This window comes from Heliangelus exortis, chromosome 1 (assembly GCF_036169615.1).
Source record: "Heliangelus exortis chromosome 1, bHelExo1.hap1, whole genome shotgun sequence".
In the NCBI taxonomy this organism is placed as follows: domain Eukaryota; kingdom Metazoa; phylum Chordata; class Aves; order Apodiformes; family Trochilidae; genus Heliangelus; species Heliangelus exortis.
The window spans coordinates 115,312,397-115,337,100 of record NC_092422.1 but is presented as its reverse complement, the minus strand read 5'-3'; positions in this window follow the sequence as shown (position 1 = coordinate 115,337,100).

Genomic DNA, 24,704 nt, shown 5'->3' with positions numbered 1-24,704 from the left:
TAGCCTGTGACTGCCAGGTCAGTCACTAAGCAATGTATCACTAAGAGATGACTCCTGATTTTTTCAGGAAAGGAAGGAGGAAGCTTTTGTTGGGTTAATTCATACTTTCAGGAAAACTGTAGGTGAGGGACATGGTGTTGGTATGAGTGTGCTAGTCTGAAATAATTTTTCTGGCTAGCTTCCAGCATTTATTCTATATGTGGTATAGAGAAGAATGATAGTATTCAGATATCTTATTTAGACCATCAATTTTTTGGTACAGAATTTTGTATTTTTATAAACACGAAGAGCTGTTCATCCTTAGTTTGTCTTGAAACTTAAGGCCTGTTGTGTCCCTAATTTCAAAGACCCATAAACTAATATGCCTAGACTTAGTATGAATTAAAAGAGCTACCAGGTTTGTTGAGTGCCTCCAGCATGGCATAATAGCCACCTGGTACAAATTAACAATTCCCAACTGTGTCTTCATCCTAGTACCACATCTTGTGAGTCACCTGCACTGGATTATCTGGGAAGCTGTTCCTTCTGCTTCATTAATTCAAGTATCCCAGCTAGGGGTAAAGCATGAGGAAGACTGCAGAAAGCAGCACAGGCTTTGCCTCATCACAGAAGCTGCTTTTAGCTCATCTGTGTAACCTTAGTGAGGGCTGCACCTTGTGAGATAAATGATGTTGGCATCATTCTCCTTCCTTTTATTCTGCACCACTGTAAAATTCCAGATGAATGGCAGACTTTTCTGCTTCCATCTTCTAGTATTTATGTTGTGTATATGCAAGCAGGGGGAGAGCTGTTAACATGCTTGGTATTACCGTGTGCCACACCACTGCTCAGAGGCTCTCCTCAAAGCTGGGCAACTTTCCAGCACCTCATCTGCCTTCCTGCTGTATCTTAGCCCCTTACCTCCCACTCTCTCCCCTCTGCTACCTGCCCCCCTAAATGCATTTGTGCTGACGGGCCCATCTTTCCTCATCCACAGACAGAAGATGTGATTAGAGGGAATCTAATTTGTTTAGAGTGCTCTGGTGACGGAAGGAAATTATTCTGCAGCAATATTTGCAAATGCATTCATCATGGAGTCCCTGGCAATCCGTTACCATGAACTGATGACTTTGTGATCTTCATGAAGGTCTGATTAAAAGTGCTTTCTAATGATCAGCCCAACTTTCTGTCCTTCTCCTTTTGTGCACTTAGGCAAAAGGAAGGGATCAGGATATAGGCCAGTCATGTGCTGTCCATCTTTTGTGTCCCCTGAAACTAGGATAGACATAAAGGCCTGGTCAGATGATGCTGAAGTGCTACCACAGTCTGCGATTCTTCAGTTCTTTGGTTTCTTCCATGTTCAACAGCCTCATAGAATTTGCTTTTTTTGTGTGTGCGTGTGCTCATTTTACTTAAACCTTCTGTCTTGTCCAGGTTGTGGAACAGATTTGCATAAGCCCTGAAGGTCTCTGTACCAGAAGTACAATCTCAGACACCTTCTCAACTTGACTGTCTTGCATACAGCTAAATTTCTTGTAGAGATCCTTCACAACACCAGAGCTTGGTTCCAACCAAGAAACGCAATAGAGAGGGATCAGGATCCAGTGAAAGGGAGCAACTGTTTATGTGAGCCTTGTGTGGTGTAGCAGTTTTGGTTTAGTCCATCCTTTAAACATATGTCTACTAAAAGATGGCCTTACTATGTATTTCTCTATTTTGTCAGGGACATAAGAGGAATTAAGGGACATAAGAGGATTGCAGTTCACCATAGGAAAGTGTGTGAATGTTACCATGCTTGGACAGATTTTGCCCCCTTTTGGAGGTTAGTAGGTCATATGGAGAGGCCTCATTTTTTTGATTGTGCTGAGGACTTTCACCCCACCTGTTTTTTTGGCTTTCAGCATTATAATGCAACTTAGGTATAGCTACCAAGGCTCACTGGGATCACTAGGTTCAGCATTGCATGTGAGAATGATGCCTGTATTTGGCCTGATTACTACACACATACCTTGGGCCTCTCTATCTTAGAGTTGCTTCTATTGAGCATAAGCATAACTGTGAGTAAACACTGTTTTCCTGGAGTAATAAAGAGCTGTGTAAACACCATGCAGGTGACATGATCTATGTATTCTTTAACAGCAGGTTGCTTGTATATGCATAGACAAATGAGGTTACTGTGAAGATGCATGGATTATTAGTCACCCACCCATGTTTCCCAGAGGACATGAATTCTTGTACAAGGACAGCATGGAACCCCTGAATGGGAAGCATTTTCCATTATGGCTCTGGTACAGTTTCTATTTACATCTTGCCTTGAAAACATCAAAGACATAATTTCTTGAAATGCTGCCTTTCTTCACCTGTCTTGAATTGAAGGTACATTTGCCTTCCATGAGCTTTGGGAAATGGCTCTGAAACACAAGGAAGGGAGGCAGCAGGAGGACTGGCTGAGACAGATCCTGCGTGCTGCTTGCTTCACCCCTGGTGCACAGTGGTCACAGGCTGAGTCATTGCAGCAGAGTTGAGCTTAAAACTTGTCTAAAGATGTTGCAGCTCTGCCTGAGAGCACTTCCACATTTAAAAATATAGACCATGCTTTTTGAGAGCAGTTCTTTTCCCAAGATACTGCTGCAGCTCATTGTCTAACCTGCCATCTGTTTAAGATTCTCTAGATGTTCTTCCTGTGTTTGCTGGGCAGTTGAGGAGTTTTTTGCAACACTTGGGGTAGACTACAAACACTGTGATTTCTCATGAAGAAAGAAGTCCACGAGGAGGGTGCTAGACATGACTCCATGCTCCCTCACCTTCTACAGAGTAGAGAATAGGGGAGGAGATGTGGTCCAGTCTTGTCTTGAAGAAAGAGCATATGTAATAGAGCCTGTTTATCTTGTACATGATGTCCTCTGGCATTTGTGCTTCATTTTCCCCACGTGCATAGAGCTACACTTCTTTAGGCCTAAGGAATCCTGGATTAGACTTCATGCACAACTTCCTTGAACACTTCCAGCCAGGTGCTATTAAAGGCTTGAGGATAATGCTGACAGATGGGAAAGAAATAAGATGTAGAAAGGAGTTAGTGCTAAACTAGAGGGAAAGGGTTAGGCAGTGCTGTGGACTGGATAGCCAGTGAGAGTTCTAAACTGTTCTTTAGCTGAACTAGGTATTTGGATGAACAAGCATGAGGTTAAAGAAGCAAATGCTTCTACGTGTGTGGATCTGCAATGGAACCAGTAGCAGCAGCATCCCCACAGTAACATTTACTGGTTTCTCCCTATTGCAGATTTGAGTTCAGCATCATAGGTGCCTCTTTTAATGTGAGAGCTCTGCTTGTTTTAAAACATAAAAATGAAGATACAATATAAATAACAATGATTAGGCAACCTTGAAGTTCCCAGGGGCACCCCACTGGTCATTTTCTAATGGTTTTCTAAGGCATATGCAGCCTTTTAGCTAAGTTCTTAGGCAAGGCATATCCTTGGCTAAGTTCCTCTAATAGAAGTATTAGTGTTTGATTTACCATGTGCTGCCTCCATATGTCTTCCAGGGAAAGGGAGCTAAAGACTGATTAATTTTTCCCAGGGGAAATTGATGGGGTACTGTTGGGTGGTGGATGTGCAATCAGGGCGTGGGTTTGGAAATGTCCTCTAAGACATAGCACTCCATGAACCCAGAGAGTGGCGTACACTAAATAGAAGAAACAAACTGGAAAGCCATGCTTGACCAGAACTGTTCTAGGTAAGGTGTGAAGCCTGGAGTGACACAGTGAGCAATGTGTAAAAGCAGGAAGAAGTGTACATATCTTAAATCCAAATTAAAAAATCCAGCAATAATTCAGCGAACCCCTGTTTTCCACTTGCTGGCAGCAAATATTTCTAACCACGTTACCATCACAGTGTAGATTTAATAGAAAGAAGAATTGTACAGCAGAGTAGGTCTTGAAGTTACACATTTCCCTACATTCTGAAGAGAAATCCTTGACAGAGACACTTATATTGATGTGAGCTTGGCATTGAAGTAAAATGTATTAATTTGGGGTGTGGAACTTGGCTGTTGACCAAATAGGACTTTCACCTCTCATGCAAAATGACATTAGGGCACTGGATTGCAGCACAAAGCTTGGTAGCCAGATACTCAGTTCTGAGAGAAGGCAGAGAGGGATGCACTCAGTCAGCAGGGTATCTCATTGTGCCCAAAGCATTTCATTTATTTATGAAAGTGCAGTTCTGTAGAGAGCTGTAAGGACTGTGAAAGCTACGTGTGCTTGGTTACAAACTCTGGAAGAAAGAAGTTCTGTTCTCAGTCACCAACAAAGGGCCGGAACCCAAATTTTATAAAGTTACTGACACTCCCAATAAATATTGCACCATCTCTTGTGCCTTGATACAGACTGTAGCAGAAGTGAATGTGCCCAGAGGCAGTGGGTCTCATCCTTGTCTGCTGCAGCCCCTTTTCAGAAGCCTGACACAAACTCAGGAGATGTTTTTCCAGTACCTTCCCTGCAGCCTATGTCTGTCCAATTAACTACCAAAGCAGATAAATGAATTTGTAGAGGTTTAAGTTTTTATGTGAAGAAGGTATTTCTGTAAGGAAAAGAAACAGGTATGTTGCAAATGAACTTTTCTGAAAGGGAGAACACCAATTCTGCTGGGGAAAAAAAAATAGATTTTCCAAAGGGAAATTTGAAACAAACATTTTAATTCAAAAATCATCGTTTTGACTGAAAATATTCCATTTCTGCTCCTCAGCCTTAAATAAGAAGAAACAAAATGATAGCTCAACTGGAAATGTCACTTTGCCACAAATGCTTTTCTACCAATAAAAAAAGTAAGAAAAAAAAAAAAAAGATATGACATTTTAATGCAAAACAGAAGAAAAAACTTGTCACTTTAAATCTGTTCCAAACTTCAGTGGGAAAACTGACAGCTTTTTGACAGAAAAGACTATCTCAAAAGATTTTTTCAGATGAAACTTTGTGAAAGAAAATGTTGATTTTTCCCAAAGACTTCCTGGAAAAAGGAGGCACTGCAGTCTGGAAATCAGGTGTGGTATAGGGACTGCTCTGAAGTATTCTAATTTTAAAGTCCTCTGTGGATGTGCTTTTCTTCAACTCCCTTACAAGAAAAAAAGGTGGTGTGCACTATGGTACTCTTAATATAATACTCTACATTTCTATACTGGGTCGGGATGGGCTGCTGCACACCCACCCATCCCTGGCACAGGAGAACAAGGAAGCAAAAGTGAAAAGAGATAAATGTGCTTTTCCCACTGTAAGGAAAGTGCAAGTGTTGATTTAAAGAGTAAATTCATAACTTCTGTTGAAACTATGTTCAAATATTCCCTTGGAAAGCTTAATTTTCTTCATACTATATAACTGTGAAAAAGGCTTTGTGAAATGCTTAGTTTCAGGACTATTTTGTGTTGACTGATAATTCACAGAACTGCAGATACTGTTTGGAATGAACAACCATGGGTCACCAAGTGTGGCCCTGCTCTTGAAATACAACTGCTGCCAACATCACATCAGGTCACTATGGCTTTATCTACCTGAGCCTTTGTAAGGTTTGAGGTCCTACAGCTGCTTTGGGTACCTGCTACACAAATTTTTCCATGTGTCCCACCTGAACCTCTGCATATAAAATAAAAAGTCTGAGTGGTATCAGCAGAAGTTCTTTGTCCTTATCAAACCAAGGGATTTCAGCCTCATTGAAGCAAAAGGTTCTCATGCCTCGGAAACAAAATGTTTTTCCTAATATTTTTATTTCACAGGAAAGCCTCTCATCTAGGCATGTTTCTTTCCTGGCAATAAAACTGTGAACTTGTGAATTTATTTTTTTTGCAGAGGAAGAAAGGTTTTGACAAGCTCTGACAATATGATGATTTTAGGCATAAGCATAATGGTACATACCAATCAGAATCTGAGGGCAGATGAGTTTGTACTAGAAATGAGGCAGAAGTTAAAAAGGATGATACCAGCTGGTCTGACTTGGTTTATGGTAGACAGTCCTTCAGCTGGAGTCTTTTACTGGGTACCTTTCTAAGAAATGATGTAATGCAAACAACTTTTTCTATCAAGTACCGAAAGTGCTGAGTAAATTGCTTTCCAGGCCATGTTATCCTGGAGGTTATATTAGCCCAAATGACCCTTTCTGACTTTGGATGTGGTTCCTTTAGCAATATCAAAAGGCCTTAATTGGTGATCAGGATACTCTAAGTGCATACAGCAGTCCCTGCCCCTGAGGGTCAGCAGTTTGAGATTGAATAACAGCTAATTTCAGACCTGCTTCTTTCTATCAAGGCCTGTGAAAGGAAAGAGCCTGAGACAGGGATGGAGTTAAGAGGTATGGGTCACTGGAGGAAAAAGAGGAAAAGGTGTGTTTGAAAGAGATTAGTAAAGGCAAGGAGGCACAGTGCTGCATGCATTTGAGGGAATGGAGGGAGTCAGAGGGTGGTCCCTCAGAGGCTATATGGGGAGTGGTATTTATCAAAGCAAACACTAAAGGCATAGCTGAAGTTTCCTCCTGACTTGTTTCTTTAGCTTAGTTATGAAGTCTGGAATTTTTTTTTCCTTCTTACCTCATTCCTTTCCACTTTTTTTCCTTTTCTCTTTCAACTTTCCTGTTTCTGCCGGCAAGCTCGAAAAGCCCAAGGTGGTTTAATGCCAGCTTAAGTGCTTTTGATTCATTGTCTGAATCCAGGTTTCTGAGGGCCTGGGCTGTTTGCTTTGCTGTGGATGTTTGCTTCCAATGAGCAAGTTCAACAGCCTGTGGATATTTCTTTTCTAGTTCTGTATACATAGTGTGTATCTCTGTCCTTGCAAGATGAGAGAGAGGCAAAAAGAGACCCTGGGAAAGTGCACAAAGAGCAAATAAGCAAAAGGAAGAAGGGTCAGCAGAGACACTTGGAGGAAGGGCTTGAGAAAGATTGTGCATAATGTGTTGGCTTGTTGCTGTAGCAGTTATATCCACAGCTGCCTTGTGCTCTCTTAAAAAGCAAGGATATAGGAACCACACTTCAGCTGTGAAGGAGGGAAGATGAAACACTAACCTGAGACTTGAGACCTGGAAGTTGATCTTCCTGCTCTTCCATGGGTTTTTTTCTTGTTGTGGCTGTCCCGTCCCTCGAAGTGGTCAAGGCCAGGTTCAGTTTTGAAAACTTTCTGCTTGCGCTACCAATCAAAAAAGAGAGTGATGCCCATTTGGGTTGGATGTGGGCAGAGCTATTTACCTGAGAACCCACCAAAATTTTCTAGGAAGTGTTGTTACGAAGCTCACTTTTCTTCCTCCAAAATATTTTCTGCTACTGCTTCCAAATCCTGGTTTGCTCCAAACTCCAGCCTGTTGGAGAGTAACCAAACACAAGATTTCTCACTTGGCTCATTCTAAACTCAGAAGTCATTTCTCAAATAAACTTGGATTCACCATGTCCTGTGGCTTCCTCTTCTATTTCATAGAAGAGCAAGTGTCAAAAAAGGTTAGCTGATAAGGATTCTGGTATCTGCCATCAGGAAATATGCCACAAGCATTATAGTTACTATATTTGAAATGAAAGAATTCTGAGTTACCAAAATTAGACCAAAACATTTGTGAGAAGGAAAGAAAATATCTTTTTTTTCCAGGAACCAAACACATAATAAGATTACTTGTCCCATGATTCTTCTGCCCGCTCATTTGTTGTTCTGTGGTTCAAGCCTGTATTGTATTTGTTATTCAGGCTTAGGGATTGCAAGTATTCATGATGAAGTTGCAGTAGCCATACTGGTACAGTATTCAACAAGCAGTTAGAATGCCATTTCAGGGGTATCCAGCCTGCTTTATTGCAGCTGGTATTAGACTTACTGGCATATCTACCTGTGTGTGCCCAGCATATAAACACCACCTAAATTAGAGAAAGAGCCTGACATGTTTGCCTGGGTCATACAGTTTCACTTTGGTAGGAGGGGAAATTTATCCTTCTTACTACTCACCTACAAACAGAAGCTGTTGTATGTATGCCTGTAGATTGTCTTTTGAGACAGTGTGGGTGTGTGCAGACTTGTGCACTTAAGATGTTAAACCTGTAGGCTGGATGCTTCTTTTACTGTGAGCAGTTTAGCAACTACCTTGGCCCAGTGGGTAAGAAGAACCTACGCTGTAGAGAACAGCCAGAGTTTACCACACTGTCTGGTCCATGCCAAAATGGATGAATATGTTCTTCAAAAGAAACTGCATACATGATGTCTCAGGCTGGTAGGAGTTGTTGGTAGAAGTAGAAGAACTCCATCAGAGACTAGGCATATTACTGGGTAGTTCAATGGGGGAATTTTTAGGGAGGCTCCAAGGATGCTACCCAGGGGTAGCCTATTATTTTCTTCTCTTTACATCTTTCAAGTGATGGATAAAGATGGGTATTTCGGCTAAAATAGTCTCTGTTGCACTACTTCCTATGCTTGCTAACCCTGAAGCTCCTGAGCTGTAAGATTTTAAAATCTCAGTAACAAAATGAGCAGCTTGTTGAGCCCCCTCAGTGCCATACTGGCAAGCTGAAAGCTTTGCCTGTAGTGGAGGAGTAAGATTATTTTTCAAGTTTAGAAAGAGTGCACTAACTAAAATTGCTTCTAAAATGACCTTTCTCATAGCATAATGATGCAAGGTAGTGCTTCTTCATCTTCTTCCTGGGTCATAGATAGGTCAACCAACTCTAAACATTAGGAGAAAGGCCAATATGAGGGCTACATTAGCATATACTGTCCAAACTCAACCAGAGCTAAACTATTTGCCCTGATTGCCAACAGCAAGTAATACTGAAAGTAAAAGCTACTGTGTAGCAACATAGGACTAGCAGCCCCTCTCTGATCCTTAGGTAATGATGTATATGTTGTATCTCTGCTCCAGCATCTTATTTTGCCACTTGTAAAGCAGAAATAAAAAATGCTTACCAATTTTCATAGTGCAGACAAGGCCTAGGGGACCAAGCACTGTTTGGGAAAATCTGTTCTCTGTAGAAGCCATTATCGATTCCTGGGGCAGAGGGAAGGGGAAGAGACAAAGCTTTTCCCTCTGAGAATGAAATGACAATTGCCATTGAGAAACCCAGCAAAACCTTGTCAGAAGTCTAAGCACAGGGGGGCAATTCATCTGCCTCTTGTCTCCACTCAGTCCTATGTATTATATGAGCTTTCAGCCTGGTCTGCTGTATGAGAAAACCCCCTTCCCAGGCTGGGACAATGGGACCATGGGCAGTTAGGGAGCATCTCATACTGGAAGGGGTGAGAGGTCTGTGGAAAAATAGGAGCACACAGAAAATTTAGGCAAAAGGAAGAGACACTGGTGTAGCTCCCTCCAGAATGGGTGTAGGATGGAGGAGCCCAAAGACAGTGCTTCCCCTTTCCCAGCACATTCTTTCATGGAATTGTGAGATATATTTCCCCACCAGGTAGAGCTGAGCAGCCATTGATTGGCAGCCAGATGGAGCAATGAAGGTGGATCAATGTGAATTGGATTTTTTTAACTTTAAATAAAATTTGTATCGGCATGAAGTTAATTAATAGAGAGCTGTCAGAGGGCTCCTTGGCACGTCACTGTGTTAGGAGGCAATGGTACCCTTCGGGGAGGTGGTGGGAGGAGGCTGCAGGAGAAGGGATTCAACTCACAGCAAGCTGAAATTAAAAAAGCAGGCCAGTCTTTCTCTTGGCCCTGTTTCAACATTTTTTCATCCTTTCTTCCTTTGAGATTGCTTTTTCTTTCCTGATGCACCTTCTTTTTTTTAATCTTTTGTTGTTGTTGTTTGCCAGCTGAAGTCTTCCTAATGGAAATGTTGCTCTGCTGACTTCATATGTTGGCACAGCTGCTTCTGGTTTTGGTTACTTACTCCACTCACATTTTTTTCTAGTAGAGAATGTGTTGAGAAATTGGACAGCAGCAATAAGGCACAAAGGGGAAGGGTGCAGGTGTATTGGCTATGAGGGACCTTGGGTATCCCATAGCTTTAGGCTTGCTGGGCCAGGTGATGTTACAAGTTATGTTTCAAAGAGAAATAGCACAGCAGTGAATAACAGGCTGACCTGTAGCTGGCTGGCAGTAAACTTTGGTGTATACAGGGACCTGGGAATAACCCCAGCATCTCCTGACAGACCTATGTAAGGTTTTGGTGTGTGTGTGTATGGGGACATCTCTGTTGACCCTTCAAAGGATGGTGCCTTAGAGGACCTGGTTGTATCTGATTGTTATTGCCCAATGAATAGTAAAATTTGGCACTTCTGTGTGTGGTTGGTGGTGACTGGGAGCCCCAGGGTTACGTACTCTGTGCTGCAGGCCAGTCTGGTTCCTGCTGGGCTGGCTCATTGCATCACTGATCAACGTTTCTCAGATGCTGCCTCTGAGCAGGGACATGACAGAAAGGGAGAGAATGGAAACCAGATGCAGTTTCCATGACAACATCCAAAAAAGAGGGATACTGACTGGGGGTGGGGAGAACTTTAAAAAAATAAAAAAAGAAAGAAAAAGAAAAAGGAAAAAAGAGGAGCCGCACAGAGATTTAGATTTCTCACATCAGTGAATGAGCTTTGATGCTGTCTTGCCTAGTGCAGGTGAAGTATGCTTTATTCACTCTGTGCTTTCTCCTGCATGAGGAGTAGTGCTCTGAGACTTTCTTAGAGCCTCTTCCAACCTCAGCACCTCTCTTTAGGCAGCAAAGACAGGACTGGGCAGTGGTGTCCTCCAGCACACTCCTGCTTCATGGCCTGATCATCCCAGCCAAGATGGAGCAGGGCAAGACCCCCCAGTTACTTCAGTCCCTGCCTCTCCTGTGAAGAGTGTGTTAGTAAGTGAGAAGGGAGGGGCAGCTGCGGGACATCTCGGAGCTGCTTCAGGCCTGGCTTCTTGCAAAAATGAGCAAATCAGGGCTTAGGGAATGTTCCTGGGCATAGGGCAGCTCCAAGCTGCTCCTGCGAGCTGTGTAGGAGCAGAGGGTGACTGTACTCCCAGCCTTTCCCAGCAGGAGGCAAAGGGGAAAACGCAGTAATGGAGCTGGCTTTGTGGAAGACTTTCATCCCTCAGAAATTCTCCTTTCTGTGATTTCCATGCATGCCCACTTATCCCATTATCTGTGTCAGGAGGAAAACAGAATCATCAGCAGTTGTGATTGGTATCTCTGAAGATTTCCTTCTCTGTGCTTAAGCAAAATCCCATCTTAACCACTTCTTGTCCTTGCCTTTGTAGGTTAAAGCGCTTCAGTTCATGATTTTTCTTACATCCTTTCCTTACTCTGGAGTTCAGTCCTGTTACTACCTCTTACAGCTGCTTTTCTGAGGCTCCCAGATATGACCTAACATGGAGTCCAATAATACGCTATACTTAGACCCGGATCAATAAGGCTTTTAGATGCCTAACTCCTTGCTTTGGTGCTTTACGCCTTCACATCTTCCCTGTGGAGCTGTAAAATTCCCATTTTACAGAGCGGCACGTTCAAGTAGGAGTTTGCTGATGCTAGCAGAGGAAGCTGTGAAAGAGCTGCAGATACTGTTGAGTGGCCACTATGTTTGTTTTGAGGACCTTAAACTCTTTCCCCAGGTCCTGTGAGATGGTAATCAATCATTACTGCATGGAGATCTCACAGGACCTTCCTGTTACCCCATAGCTGTAGCTGTGATCCCTGCCACTGGAGCTCACACTTTCCTGCCCAAGCAGGACTTTCTGAAGAGAGCTCTACATTACATCCAGTGACAACTTCAAGTATGATATCTAGAGGTCACTACCTCACCTTTTGGAGGACTTAAAGCTTGGGTGTTCTATAATGGCTGCTGTTGATGGTGTCAGATGTCTGCTCTGACTCTGTGAGTTTGGGCCATCTGCCCGTGCTTTCAGCTGCTGACAGTGTGGGGTCACGGTGCTCACTGTTGCAGCAAACGTGGTGAGTGGCCTGGGACGTACTGAACTCATAGAGATGTGACAGGTTGGGGTCTTTCACTTATAGTGTTTTAGTGAGGTGTGCTTGCTTTGGAAGGGGCAAGTTAAAAATAGGCAGGTATAAATAAAATGTATGTAGAGTGATTACTGGATATGAATGTATTTGCAAAGATTAAATCAAAATCCAAGGTTGCCTAGAAGCCTGTAGTATCTAGGACAATTCCTAGTGGAAGCAGGCTTTGTTTCTAAAACTACTTTACCTGAGGACAGCAGCAAAGCTCCAGCTTAGTATTTATTCTTGGCAAACAATACCTCGGTAATAAAGTTTTATTTTCCTCCTTTTATGTTTTCTAAAGCCTCGAACTCATGTTTAGAAGAGCCAAGATCCTTATCACTACTTACTGTGAGTGGTCTTGGTGTTACCTTTAGCAGAGGCAGTGTCACTCAAGTTGTGCTGTCTACCTGGAAAGGGCTGCCCCAGTGGCTGGAGGTGTAGTTTGCTAGACAGTGCTACTGTGCAATTATGCATTTCTCTTCTAATGAGATCATTAGGAGTGCAGTGCTTGTTGCTGATTAGAAGTTCCTAGAATAGAACTTGCTATTTTCTCCTAATTACATTATATAACAGTGTAATTCACAAGGATGGTAGTTAAGACAAAGTATATGGATTTAGGAGATTGGTTTCTGGTTCTGGTTATTTTTGTTGGGGTTTTTTTGTTGGCTTTTTTCTTTTTTTTAAGGCACTACCACAACCTTTTTATATGACATTTGGATAAGTCTCTTAATATTCTCTGCAGCCAAGATCCTCAGAAAGTAAATAGACACGTAGATCATTAAGTATCTAATTATCTTGGAGGATATGGACTTCTTTTCCCTAGATGCCAAATGGGGGGATAACTTCATAGATGCATGTAAAGCCCTTTCGGATACCACAGTAAATATTAGAAAAGCCAGTAAACAGTAGTTGGTATTATTATAAATCTATTTTAGTGGAACTCAATCTGTTGCCTTAACAATGCCTGTGGACATCCATTATTAAGTTCTTTATATTTCAGAAAGAGCCTGTTCTACGCTACAGGGTGGCCTGGTCTAGATCATCTCCAGAAGTCCCTTCCATTCTGTGATCCTGCAATCAGCTTGTTGAGTGTGGGAGGTGCAAGAACTGTATAGAATGGGGTGAAGCTGGGACTAAGTTTTCAGCCTTTTTTCTTGTTGCGGCTGAAAACTCTTTCTTATGCGTTTGAAGAACTTTGGTTATATCTTCTATTTGGGTTTGCTAATGAAGCAGATGGAATACAGAAGAAGTTGACTGTGAAAGATCCAAAACATAGAGCAAGTGGGTAAAAAAGTAAATGAAAAAGGAAACAGTATCAGCTGGGAAGCACTGATTCTATATGTACCAGATATAGATATTTTTATATAAGGAGTTTATACATATATATTCAATCAATGTCATATTTCTGTTTTCACGGAATTTTAATATATATATATATATAAAGAATGCTGAACAATCTTCTGATACTAACTGAGGTATTTGGTACAATGGAAAATGTACCCAATTAGTACGATAACATCAAGGTCATTTGTTAATTACGTGGCTTTATCAAAAATCTTGTTGTGAGTGCTGACTTTCCAATGACATCCTGTTTAACCTGAATCCCCCCTTAAAAGGAAATCCTAGCAGACAGTCTAAGGCCTTTGGTCAAAAGTGTATTGCTTTTTTAGAATATAATAACTTGTGTAGTCAGAGCTGCCATAACCTTGAACTTAAAGCAAGCTAGCAGAATTTACCTTCACCTGCTCCAAGTAGTAAAAAATGAGGCCCCATAACGATAGTGAAAGCAAAACACCACTTATTAGGAGTATAGGGCTCCAGAAGACCCCTTTGGGTCATCAAATCCAGTCCTCTGGTATTACTGACAGTCATGTTGTAATCCTTTTCATAAGCTTTGAGACCATGGAGGAACATTGGCACACATTTATAATAATCAACACTCCCAGCTCTAAAGGGCTTAACACCTAAAAACCCCCAGCTGTAAACAGATGGATGACACCGAGAGGGACCAAGGGGCTGGAGAGGACAGAAGTGATGATAGGTAGGTAGGTCAGCTTAGCTGTGGTAATTGTGAGATGGAGGAAGTTACTTGCTAGCAACATTATTCATAACCTACATATTGTGTCTCCTGTGGCAGGTTTTTGAGTACAGGTGGTAACAAATGAAGTAGAAGGACAATATAGCAGCAATGTGGTCCACGGACTTCTATTGGTAGACAGAGACTGGTGAAAAAAACGTATTGGTTTGGTAATACATCGTGCATTGCCTTTTCCAGAGCAAAACTGAGACCAAAGTTGCATCCTACCTCTTAATTCACAGAGTCTTCCTGGTGTAGGACATTGAAATTTTCTCCAATCCCCAACAAGGTTTTTTTGCCTTCATTTACTTTTGTGGGTCTTTTTTTATCTTGCCTTTTCTTTCACTTCAGGCAATCTCAGAGGGCACCTAAGCTGAGACCAAAGTTGCATTCTACCTCTTAATTCCCAGACTCTCTCTGGTGTAGGGCACCGGGACATCATAGCACTCAATTACAGCTGAACATTTCTAAGATGTTTTGTTGCCTACTCTCTGGCTACTGCGGCCTTTAAATTTAATTTCTTATGCCAGCTAACAATATACTGTAATCAGTTTTACTTTCACAGTGGTTTTACTTCAGTGGGAAAGGATCAGACCCATAAGGTGTGTTCACTGTCTCCAGACTGGATCATGCCTCAGGATGCTATTTGCAGGGCTCCCACTAAAGCCTACAGGTGCTTGCTAAACACAGCTCAGGGAAAAATTTAGTCCCGCGTGCCTTAATTTCTCTCATTCAAAGCGCTGGCCCTCAGAACTCTGTTGCTATGCGGTACTTTAATTTTACAAGCTACTTATTCTTTACTGATGAGCTTTCCTCATCTTGAGTGGCCTGACCTACACTCCCTTCCCTTCAAAGGGTGTTAAATAATTAAATAAATGCAAGTGACACTTCTACCTGACCGTTGTTCTTAAGCACTAATTCGCTCACACATTAATTGAAACTTTCTCTTCCTTCTCTTTTCCCTCCAACCCCCAACAAGGTTTTTTGCCTTCATTTACTTTTGTGGGTCTTTTTTAATCTTGTCTTTTCTTTCACTTCAGGCAATCTCAGAGGGCACCTAAAGTTCTTTGGTTATGCAGTTTTGAAATGTGCAATTTGGCAGCAGCATGAGCCTCGGTTTGAATTAAATTAACTTGAGGCACTCTTTTTTTTTTTTTTATTAAATTACTTCTTTCAAAGTTACTACAGAACATTCCACTTATTAATTTTTATTATTAAAGAAAGAAAAGAAGACATAAAACTTGTGAAAAGTCTGGAGTCAGGACTTGTTTAGTTTTTAGGGGTTTGCTATTCTAGACTTCTCTGTGGTTTTATAGAATTTTTTCAATTTTGAGAGGATATGGAAACCTCATGGATCTCCTCTGCTTCTGTCATATATTCAATAGCACATTAGTTTATTGCTTGTAAGAACAGCCAAGGTTTATTTTGAGCATCTATTGTCTGTTAAGGATCCCTCTAATTCACATGCTTAATTGCCATGGAAAATGCATACATCCAGATGGCAGGTATTTGTATTGTTGAAGAACTCGAAGGTACTGAGAGTGGAGGCAGCCCATAGTCAGAGTCTAGTCTGTAGAGCTAGAGATAAAAATACACGCTTCCTAGAAAGGACTAAAGAGGTGGAGCAAAAATGATGGGGAAGAGCATTTTGGTGATGATGATGATTACAGGCAGCCATATCAGTTGTCAGGACTAGGGTGGTGATGATGGTAGAGAAAGGTTGGAATTTGGTGCTTGTTTCTTGGGTTGTCCCATCCCACTGCTCTGAATGGTAAAAGGAGATGCATTTTCTAATGTGTTTTTGTAGTTTTCTGCCACTCTGCATGGTTTTGACCTTGGCTCCCCACTGGCTTTCATTATACCAAAAGAGAATTGGGTTGTGGAGCAGTCCTCCTGACTTCTCCTTACTGCCTTGTCAGAAAGGCTTCTAGGGCCTGTCATATGAGTTACATTTTTAAAAAGAATTTATCATATTTAACAGCCTTCTTAGGGCTGAAGATCTAAGGTCTCAGCTCCACCACCATTGTGAGGGGAAGCTGTAATGCTTCACTTGTGATGGCACCAGCATTCCCAGGGCTGTGCTGAGGATCTTGACCTAAGTACAATTGGACGATGGCTTTGCCTCGTAGTCAAGGAGGAGGTAGAATCTGGCTTGACCCAGAAAAAGGTGCTTATAATGGTGTCTTCTCTAGAAGATAATAGCACAGAAATAGAATATTGCACCGCAGCAGAGGAAGCACCAGAGATACAACAGATCACCAGGATTACAGGTCATTGTTGGTCCTTTGAAAAGGTGAAAGGAGATCCCTCCTCCCAGAGCTGGATGTTTGTTGGTAGTAGGAGGGGACAGGATGGGGCCACCTTTGGTCCCACCAGGACCATGATCAGTTGAGGGCTCCTGAGTGGGGAACACTCTGTGCCCACACTGTTAGCCCTGGGCAAATGCAAGCTGCTGGTGCTGCTGGCAGCAGGATTGCAGCACTGGGTGCCTTGTGCCACCTGTCTGCAATGATACATGCACTGGTGCAGCTCTGTCTGAAGGGGAGGGGTGGTGATCCCTCTGCTGATTACCAGTGGAAAACTTTCCTCTGGAGATGACTGGAGCTATTGGGAACTGCAGAGGGAAAAGACTATGGTAAGTAAAGAAGGATAAAAGAAGGTTAGGGATTAGTGCCTATATCTCTCTCTTTTTTCCTCACTCATTCTGCTCCACCCCTTCTTTCAGCTATTTCCTCACAGTCATTTTGGAAGCCAATCTCTGTGCCATTGGCTTTCTGATTGAGAAGTTATCAGCTCAATTTACCATTCTTTCTCCATGCCTCTAATCCTTTCCCTTGAAGTGAATCAAAACTTCTGAACTAAATAAATTTGAGTTGCCAGAAATAGGTGGATTTAGATTTTGTATTTGTACTCCTCTTTGTATCAATACTTGGTATTTCCTCTCATCAAGAGACACTGCTTTCTTTAGGAGCTGTTAAACTGGAGAAACCCTACTACAGTGCTCATTAAAGAGACAATAACTAATGACCCATTTCAGATCTTCCTGGGAAGTAGAAGGACATCTGTATGTGCATGTGTGAGAGAGGGAAAGGAGAGTGACTGGCTTGAAAGCACGTTCCTGGTTTGTTTACTATAATTGATGAGGAGAAGTCTGACCTGGAGAATCAATCTTATGTCTTAGTTCTGATCACTCTAAAGGACAGGAGAAATCAGAAATAAGCCACTGAAGCAGATGGAGGCAAGAGTAGGAGAGGAACAAGAATGCAGATAGTCCTGGCTCACTGCATTCCTGAAAACATGCAGTAGTAAAAAACTCTTGCATTTCCAAGAACATAATGGGTGAATTGACCATTGGATTTTACTCAAAAATTACTTCAGAAAGCAAATGGGTTTCATTAACCAGAACTTGTAAGTGTTTTATTTGTCATTCTTGATTTTCCACTTTTTACTGCAATATTTTGAAGTTGTAAATGTTTTATTTATGTTGGCTTTTGGTTTATTATTACTCTTATCACAGTAGAGAAGAGAATGAATTCTTGTATGTTTATTTCTTCCAGTAGAGATAGTCTTTTCATGGTATTGTTTTGCTGTATCTCCCCCTATTTGTCAGCCCAGGCTTTTCAAAACTGCCAGCTCAACTATACAGGTTTGATAAGGAGGAGAATAACATGGTCAGAACTCTGCAGATGGTGGAAAACCCAATATAATCTTGGAATCAGGGACAGTTCTTGCCTTGGGGATAGCCATCCTCCACAGAACTTTATAACCTTCAGTAAAATCTTCAAACTTATTTCCCTCTTGTGCTAAGTGTGAACAGTGTGAATGCTATCAGCACGTGTGGCACCACAATGCACCTGTCCAGTAGCCATCGGTGGGATTTTTGGTGCCTGTCCCCAGTTTTGTGGAGACAGGAACACAGCAGCTCATGCTGAGGGCAAAATGGGGAATGTTAGGAGAAAAGTGTGAGGTCTTTCATGATGTAACAAGTCACTTTTTCTGTTTTCCAATGTATAACCCCTACGTAGTTTTTAGTAGTATCCTCTTGAAAAAAAATAGTCTGTATGGTTCTTGATTTGTACGATCTGGTCTATAAAATTCCAGTTGTTATATACACTTGCCTGTGCACACAGGACTTCTGCAAATTTGTATGTTGAGATCCTCACCAGTTAAGAAGCAACAGTGCTGCCACTGTATCCCTTTCCATCACCTCCCTGTGGTTTTGTCACTGTTTTAGCCAGTAAATGTGTGACAGATGCTCTCTGTTATTCCCCCACTACTTTCCCAGGGGAAGAGAAAAAGTGGAATAAAGCTGAGAGACTTTAGGGTTGGAAAAAAACCCTAGAATAGGTGTCTTTTAATGAAATAATAAGTAGTAATAATTACGATGGTGAACTACATACAAATATATACAAATATGTAAATACGGAACCCAGCACACCTCGGTTGTTAATTTCTTCCTGACCAGAGAAGTCCAAAACAGGACTGGGCAGCAGATGGGAGTGCCTGAGTCCAAGGTCCCAGTGCCAGCCCACAAAAACCCAGGAGCATCCATAGCTGGGACTATTCAGGGGGGCTGGGGAAGGCAAGCACCTTTTCTGCTGAGAAAACAGGATGCAGGAGCAGCAGGACAGGTGACAAACAAACTGACCCCAACCCATCCAGAGAAGCCAAGAGCGGGCTGAGGAGCAATTTTATACTGAGCACCATGGGAAGGAGGGCTGGGATGGGTCCATTCAGGTCACTTGACCCTCCTAATGGGCACAGCTGCCCCCCCACTGCTGGCACCTGCTGGGGGTCAGGGAGGTCCTGGGTGGTCTTGGTCCATATGACCATAGGTGTTTTTATTTTCCTGGTCCTCTCAAACCTGGACAGGTTTTTATGTGGCTCCTGCAAGAAACACTTTTTATTTTTTTTATTTTTTTTTTTAAATTAATGTTTTAGGTGGAGGATAAAGTTTTGCCTTTCTGTGTGCCCGTGGGTTCAAACAGACTGCAAAATGTGCAGTGGCTGCATTCCTAATGGGGTGTCTGTCAGATCAGGAGGCAAGAGGTGGTTTCTTCAAATGAAGTGAAATGGATTTGGGTTGGGACAAGGATTGATTGAGTAGGGGAAGTTGAGAAAACATGAGTGGAATATATTTATAAAGGTTTCCAGGGAACAGTAAAGAACAAAAAAAACTACTTGGAGTAATGTTTTGGAATGAGTCCTAGGAAAGGCAGGCTCGTAGGCAGAGTGCAGGGGATGCAGTCAAAGATGTATAATGAAACATGCTTTTTTTCTGCGTTGAGATTTTTTTTACTTTGTCACTTCAGTATCCCTTCTGGAACATGCTGTGAGGGAATATGCTGTTGCTTTCTGCTAATTAAAACATCTGGTACTGCTTTGCAGAACTCTGGCCTTTAAAATAGTGGGAAGCAGGGTAATGCATTTAATCTTGAATAGCTTGATTCGTTATTTGGTTTGAGCATAGGAGCCTCTGTCCAGATTACTTGCTGCCTGGATTGATTCACAAAAAGAGATGGGTAAAAATGTTTCATGTGTAAAGACCTCATCAGAGAGAATGCATTTTCTCTGGTGAAAATCCTCGTCTTGGGTGAAAACCGATCAAAAAGCAACTAAAACACCCCCAATCCTAAACAAACCAAAAAAGTAACATTTTTTTGGAACCCTCAGCTGTTCAGTGGAGTTGAGATCTGGTTCCTTCTTGCTAACTTAAGCAACCTTCAGCCTGGTCGATAGAGAGAATGGGGAGACCTTCAAAGGGAAGGTGCTGTAGGAAGTGGCAGGTATTCTTCCTCTGGATCAATGTTGAATTAATAACCCAGTGTAGCGTAAAAGGGTGCAGCACTACTGCTTTAAGCACGATACTTTCTGTAGAGAAATAAAGCCAGGAGGGAAGTGGTTCCTTGCAAGTCAGTCCTGAACTTCTGCCCTGTCTTAATAATAAGCTGGGTCTGTAGTAAAACCTTCCCCTGAGGAGGTGTGTTGTGGTGAGCGGCAGCTGAGGAACTGAAGGGGCATTTATCTCCATAGTGGCAGCATTTGACTCTTGTGGTTTCCACAAATCTCCTTTAAAGGCATTGATCGCCCCTGTCGGCATGATTAGTGGAAGCGGTCATGCAGAACGTGTTTGTAAAAATGTTTTTTAAAAATTCTTCTTGAACATACCAAATCTTGTAAGGGATCTAACTATGCTGGGAAAAAGGAAAGGTCAGCTTTAAAGAACAAGGGATGGCTTTCTTTTGAACTGCTTTATTGGAGAAGAGTTTTGATTTTTATTAAGGTAGCAACTCGCATCATTGACTTCATGCAGGCTTGTTCTGTGGAAAGGATGTGCAAACAGCTTTGCCCACCTGAAGAAGTCTGCCTGTGCCCTCCCTCCTCTGCCCTGCAGCCCTCCTGATATTTCAGTTCAGAGCTCCCCTGACACAACTCTGTCAGTGCCCCCAACTTTTGACCAAGAGTGCTCCTCCTGACTCTTCTCTATTCCAGTACTGGTGTGAAACCCCACCTCAAACCTGACCTTTTCAGCTTCAAAGCAGGAGATAGATTTACTTGAAAACTTAAAACGCTTTCTGCATTGTGCTTGGATGTGTTTTACAGAACACAGCAGGAAAACAGACCTTTTGCCTGGATGGCTAGAGCTAAGTAAAGTTGACCTTAATACAGAACTGTGCCAGATATCCTAAATCTAGTTCACTATAGATGCCCCCAGAGTGTTGTATAAGACTGGCTTCTAGTACTGAGGGAGAGAGCTCTGCACTGATTACAAGGACCTGCAGGGTATGTTCAAAACACATGATGCCTTATGATATCAAATATCCTTTAGCTGGGTCCAAGTGAGTTGCTATATCCACATGGCAGAGTGCAGTGCTGGTCTTAGGTCCTACAAGTGAAAAAGAAAACCAAAACAAACCAAAAAGCAACTCAAGACCAAACCAGCAACACCAAAACTGGTAGCAAGGGGACTGACTGCACAGTACAGTTGCTGATGCAGCTTTGCTCCTAACTCGTTTACAAATCCATCCAGATTGCATAGCGTGTGTTTGCACACCTAGTGTCAAAGGGTCTACAGTTTTATGTGGAGCTGTAGCATGGAGAAGTGGTGATGTTTTGGGGCATAACATTGCCATGACCTCATGCTCTTCCATCAGGGCAAGTTCCAATAGGTGGCAGTGATAAACTTCACTCCCCCTTCCTTTTAAGTGATGTCTGTAAATGGAAGGACAGGGGAGAAGACATCGAGATACTGGGTAAGGGAAAAGGCTGGTGCAGACAGGTGGTGTGATGGGAGATTAATTATCTGCCTTCAGTGTCACACGACATGTTAGTTAGAGCAGAGCCCCCATGGGCCATGGGGAACTGTTTGCTTTTTGCAAACTGCATCCCTTGTAAATAGCAGCCCTGGCTCCTGCTGCAGCCCTGCATAACACTAAGCTAATTCTGTTTGTCATTTTCAGACAGTCCTCCTCTGCCTTGTTGCTTGGGCCACTAAAACCTTGTGATGTGTTTGGGCCCACAGGGGAAATGGCTGTTGCAGGGTTGTGAGGGAAGGAGGTGTGCTGCGAGGATGTGGACAGCAAGGTGGTAGGAGTGCTGGAAACAGGACACAGGCAGCTGCTTGGGAAAGTGTGCCATGGCCTCCTCTGTGCTGTGCACATGCCTTCCTCCACTCTTCTTGCCCTTTTCCTCTGTAAAATGCATACTCCTTATTCATTACTTTGAAGATCAATGGAGCTCAAAACCTTGAATGTCATATCATGGTTTTCTAGGGGTGTGCCTCAGCAGGGTAAACTGATCCTACTCAAGTGCCATGGTGCTGGGGTTAGACTGCTTCCAGTATCTGAGCTGGCTCATTTACAGCTTCCCTGACTGCATTTCTACGCAGTGTAGCATCAGGGTAAAGTTGGTGGTACCCTGTGCTGACTGCTATCAGAAACTGTACATTTATGTGGCAGGAGGGGAAGAGAAATCAGATTTTGGCTAGTTTCTTTCTGCCTTTTTGGCCACATACTTCTGCAGTTCTTTCCATCAGGACCCAAGGCCCTCTCTGCTCCAAGCAATATACCACTGCTTTTATCTTTCTATAGTAGCTGTCCCCAGCAACCATACATGACAAAGAACAACTCCATTAGCCTATATATTTGCTGCTGAAAAATGTGAGATTTTTTTTTTTTAACCTGATAATCCATTGCATGTCTTTACAAACTGCCATGTATTTGTCATGTGCCAACTGCAGGATGGCCCTTCTGGGAATACTTAAAGCTCAAGTTGCTGAGCTATGGTGGAATATAATGTGTTTTTCTAATTGACATGGCAGACTTCAGCTAAGGGAGTATCTGTGTGTCTAAGTCTGTTTAATTTAGTCCTAATCTTTGCATAGATTGAAGCATCTTCCTGCTAAGGACTTTATTTTTTCTGTGGGTGGATCTGCCCCAGCTCTTTTGACTTCTTATAGGGTGGATCTTCCATTTGTGTCGATTTGCTTTGACTTTAATCTAGTCTGTAAGAACTGAATCAGCTATCCTTATACTCTGTGCTACTAGAAATTTTAATGTGCTCACTGGGATGTGGCTAAAGGCCACAAAATGTCCTACACAGAGTGATCACCACAGAGTGGTCAGATGGCAATGGTTATGATTTTAATGTGCCACCAGAATGCATGGGATTCAAACTTGCAACATAGTGGCAAAAGGTTTTGTAAAGTAATGTTTTTATAGTGATGACTTTTATAGCTTTATCTAAGCCCTTCTTCTTTTTCAATACCCTTATGCAAAGCCAAGTCCCAGCCCTTTGATCTCACCACATGGAAATAACCCCAGTGCAGTTTTGGTTTCTGTGAGTTGTGTCCAAGTAGGAGGTTGCTCTTCTGCTTTTGAGACCAAGTGGACCTGGAACATATTCCTACTTGCAGCAGACAGATGTTCACACCATGCCATCCAGCCTGAAAAAGGACTCCACCGCATTCTTGTCCATCTGCTAACTCTGCAGCCCCAGCCAGTGGCTTTAATCCACCAAATAATTAGTTCCTGTTTTGGATAATGCTCCTTCCACCTGAGATTTTAGGCCCAACTCTTTTTCTCAAATGCTTTTTTGAACTGCCACTTTTGCACCCTTTCCAGAAGTCACCTGAGAGAGCAAAGGTCCTACAGAGAAAAAAAGGCTCCTAAGAGGTACAAGGCTGGCATTTTCCGTGCACTCCATGACCTCAGCCAAGGGGAAAGTACAGAATTGTTAGCTTGAAATCCATGAGAAACAAAAATATCCCATCACTGGCAGCAAAAATTCTTCTGAACATTCACATAGTAGAGCTAAAATCAAATCTTTTTGAACAGTGCTCTCTACATCTCTCAGCCTCATTTCCTACTAGCCCAATTTTCTACAGCTTGCCTTTGCTCCTACTTCTTCCCGTACTTCCAATCTCTTCTTGTTTTCCCCATTATACCCCCACCTTATCTACCTTTGAATAAATAAAATTTCGCACTGGATTTTTCCAGGATTTTTTCGCTTACTTCTTGCTACCTAGCTCCACTCTTTGTGCAGGATAAAACAATGCTTTCTACCATGAAAAGCATGTACAAGTGAACACAACAAAATTTTTACTGGCTTTCTTGTTCCTCTCCTTAGCCTTGTGCTCAACATCTGGGTAAACCTCATTAACATGATTCCTGTTTTACTTATGTGTCATGGGCCAACAGAAGAGACCAGTATTTATTGGTGATGCTGTGTCAGAATCCCTTTCTCAGGTCTCTTCCCATACAGCTTTTTTGCAAGGCTATCATGTGGCAGAAACTGGCAGTTTCATGTTGTTATTTTGCACCAGCTCAGCCTCTTCCTTAGTCCTGCCTAAGCCTGGATGTTTACCTGAAGACCTTGCTTCAACTTAATCACAAAAGGTGGTCTATTTCAGAAGTGTTTAGTGACCATTATGAGTTAACCAGGCTGTATGCTAGTAGCTGGAGAGTTAAGGAGCCTGGGTGGCTCAAATGAGGTCCAGGAAAACACCAACATTTTTTATGGTTTTTGGGGTAAGAGGACATGACAAGCCAGTATTTTCTGCTCAGTCATCATTCAGAGGTGATGCATCTGCCAGTGGATGGCCTTACTCAGTGCCCAGATGGATGCATGGTGCCTGCACTCTTCAGCTGTGAAGACTGCACTGCACAGCTCACTCTTGCAAAAGCCTTTTTAAGGCACAGCTCCTATAGGAGGGGAGACCTTTGCATGAAAAGAGCAGGAATAAAGCTAGAGTTACAAAGTCAATTCTTGCTCATGTTGTAATCCCCACCTTGTTTCTCACAGGGTCATCCAGAAAAGGGGGTGTTCCATACCAGCCTCAATACTCAGAAAAAGGGAGAGAGATTTTAAATTTCTAGCCAGTCTCCAGAGTCTTCCACTTTAACCTTGAGTGTGCGAATGCTTTTTCTGACATGTACACTGTATCAATTTGGGTCAGTTAGTATCTCTGTCCTCTATATTTTAATGACAGGTAAATTGAGGTGCAGCATGTGTTGCTAATAGCATGTCAGTCCATGTGTACTATATCTAGGAACCTAACCCATGTCTCTTGGGCCTTGCTTTTTAATCTGACTCAGAGACAAAACCTTATAAGTGGATTGTCATAGAATCATAGAATGGTTTGGTCCTTTAAGGACTCTAGTTCTAACCCCCCTGCTATGGGACGGGACGGGACACCTCCCACTAGATCAGG